Source organism: Argentina anserina, chromosome 6 (genome assembly GCF_933775445.1).
Source record: "Argentina anserina chromosome 6, drPotAnse1.1, whole genome shotgun sequence".
Lineage (NCBI taxonomy): Eukaryota > Viridiplantae > Streptophyta > Magnoliopsida > Rosales > Rosaceae > Argentina > Argentina anserina.
Window position 1 is genome coordinate 15108315 of NC_065877.1, and position 3293 is coordinate 15111607.

Below are 3293 nucleotides of genomic sequence, written 5' to 3' on the forward strand. Positions count from 1 at the left end.
GCACGGGCGAAATTTTTTTATGTTAGGCACGCGCCAGTAAAAAAAATATCGAGCCAATGAATGGCTGACACGTGTCTCACCGATTGGCCAACGGTCCAATAGATCTGGGCCTTCCATTTTGAATCAGAAATTTCAATCGAACGACCAGAATTAATTGACAACGGCTACTATTTGATCATAACGGAAATAAACCCAAAAAATTGTAAACAAATCCCAAAAATTTCAAAATTCTCCCAAAACCTTGCCTATAAATACTACTTCAATTTGTGCACAACAAATTTCACATCTTCCTCCATCTCCTCTCTCATTTCGTTTAGCATTTTTTTCCAAAACAATGGGCACCCTTTGGCTTCCTTCCGAAGATTTACAAATGTGCATTTCTTTTGTCGTCATAGCATTGATGTATATGACGGTAACAAACAAAAGAGGGACAAATTGTGGGAGACAATTCATGGCGATTATATGCAAAATTGGGTGCTAGCACCGGGTGAGAAACCTCTGAAGGAGCCGAGGACCCGAATCACGCTCGCTTCTCACTACAATAAGTTCAAGCTACTCTTGCAAAAATGGGGCGAATGTTTGGCGACATCACGACAACGTATAGCTAGCGGCACTTCGCTAATGGACGAAGTAAGTACATTGTTTTATCATATATTATAATTTTTATTTGATTATATGAATTAAATTATGTAATTTATATTTAATTTGTTTAAATATGTAGCATTGTTTACATATTTAATTATTTTAATATATCTAATTTTGTTTACATTATTTATTTTATTTAATTTGTTTAAATATGTAGCATTGTTTACATTATTTGTTTTAATATATCTAATTTGTTACATTATTTGTTTTATCTAATTTATTTAAATTATGTAATTAAATAAGTACCTTATATAAGTTTTTTACATCAGTAACGACAAGCTCAATCATGTTACTATAATGCCAAGAAGAAAAAGTTTACACACTTTGAATGTTGGGAAGTGGTTAAAAATCATCCATCTTTCGTTGCGGTGCTACTTACTACTCCATCTTCATATGCAAGTAGTTACCACGGTACTCCTTCCGCAACTGAATCATCTCCAACCATCAATTTGGATGACGACCAATTAAATGAGACACCTCAAAGCAACACGGCAGCTCCATCGAGTCCACCTAGACCAATGGGAACCAAGGCGGCAATGGAAGCTAGGCGTCAAAAGAAACAGGGTAAGACTCCTATTGAGCAACAAGTGGAGGTTTTGCATACCATTGCAAGTGACCAAGCATCATGGCATACTAAGAGGCTAGCCCATAATGAAAGTGAGCTTAATTATTATGCGGAGTACATAGACATTCAAAAGCGGAAAGAAGCAAGGGCGGAAGAAGAGTTACGATTGAAGAAACAAGAGAATGACACAAAGATCATGACAATGGATTTGGAGGCTATGACCCTAATCTCGAAAAGGTATTTTACCAAGAGGAAACTAGCAATCCTTAATGAAGGAGAAGCTAGTCAAGATCAACCTACCGATGAAACATATTCGGATTGTTATCAACCAAATCACGTGCGTTTTCCATAGTAGTTATAATATTGTACTAAGAATAAATCTGGGCTTGGCTCGTCATTTTATGTAATTTAAATTTTTCGAGAAATAAAATGCAATTTATTTATTAAGTTGAAATTGAAATACACATTAAATTAAAACACATACTGAAATTAAACACAAGCTTAATAATTAAACACAAACATCATGAAAACACACAATAAAACATATTTAAAGTATTTCACCGATTTCCACTCTTCAAATGTGTTTCACCAAGTCTTTATGGAGCTCTCGATGGATGTAAGCGGATTCGAGATCGGCAACACGGTCGTGAAACCGTTGTACATTAGCTCCATCTCTACTAATTGGCTCAAAAAGAACTCGATTCTTTTGTGCATTCACCGGCCCATCATAAACCCGGAAAGCCCTCGATGGGTTTTGCAAGTCTTCTTCTTCTTCCTCATCATCATCCTCATCATCCACATACTCTTCCTCAACAATCATGTTATGCAATATAATGCAAGCTAACATGATGGTAGTCATTACTGATTTGTGGTGCAATGTACAACTATGACGTATAATTGCCCATCGAGATTGCAAGATGCCAAATGCCCTCTCCACATCTTTCCGGTATGCCTCTTGTTTCTTTGCGAAGAGCTTATCTTGCGGCGTCTGGGGATTGGAAATTATTTTGACAAATGTAGAGTACATTGGATATATTCCGTCAGCCAGATAATAAGCTGTGGTGTACCTCTGTCCGTGGACTTCGTAGACGACAGTTGGGCCTCTTCCGGCAAGGATCTCTGAGAACACATTCGATAGGTGGAGCACATTAATGTCATTCGATAGGCTGACCCGTACGCTAGCATTCGTAGAGCCCCGGTCATCTTTTGTTGGGGAAGTAGCCCTAGCAAACCAGTGGCGTCTTCTCTTTGATGCCAAGACATGTCGTCGTTGCAGAGGTCCGTCATGATAATGTTGAATCGGTCTCTGCTCATCCTGTACCTCCGACGAAAGTCTTGAGCGTCGAAAATTGGACGTTCGATGAAGTAATCTTCCATGAGATTGCGTCCCCTAGATAGCCTATGATGTGGCTTATTCGGTTTTCTACTGCGACGTGAACTGCTTGGTCGTGTTGATTCATCATCGTGTTGTGCTTCCGCCATGACCACCTGATTCACGAATGATTGCTCCATATCGTCATCCTCTTCTTGTTGACGTTGTCTCCGTCTGAAAAAATTGTGGAAGCTGAAAGGATTCATCAGAGTGATGAACAAGGAAATGTTGCTAAGTGTTTAGATTGAAGGATGAGTTATATGCTCGGATTCTTGACAATGGTGTGAGTATAGAATGAGTGATATTAGACGTTTTTATAGCAAATTGGTCGAAAATCTTATCAGAAATTTGGTCTAATTATTTTGCCGACAGTGACACGTGTCAATTCTCTACTAGTCGAAAATCTTATCGGAAATCTGCTCCAATTATTTTACCGACAATGACACGTGGCAGTGACACGTGTCAATTATCTATTAGTCGAAAATCTTATCAGAAATTTTGGATAATATCGAGTCGATAATGACACGTGGCACATTATTATTGGTTGTAAATATATCTGGTAAAAAATTAATTATTTCACAACAAGACAAAATTGAATTGCTCAAGCAAATTGTAAATGGGTGTGTGAAAAACTCGATTTGCTTGAGCAAAATATGAAATCGATTTGCTTGAAGCAAATTTTGCTTCTGGCTCTACTATTTGCTTGAGCAA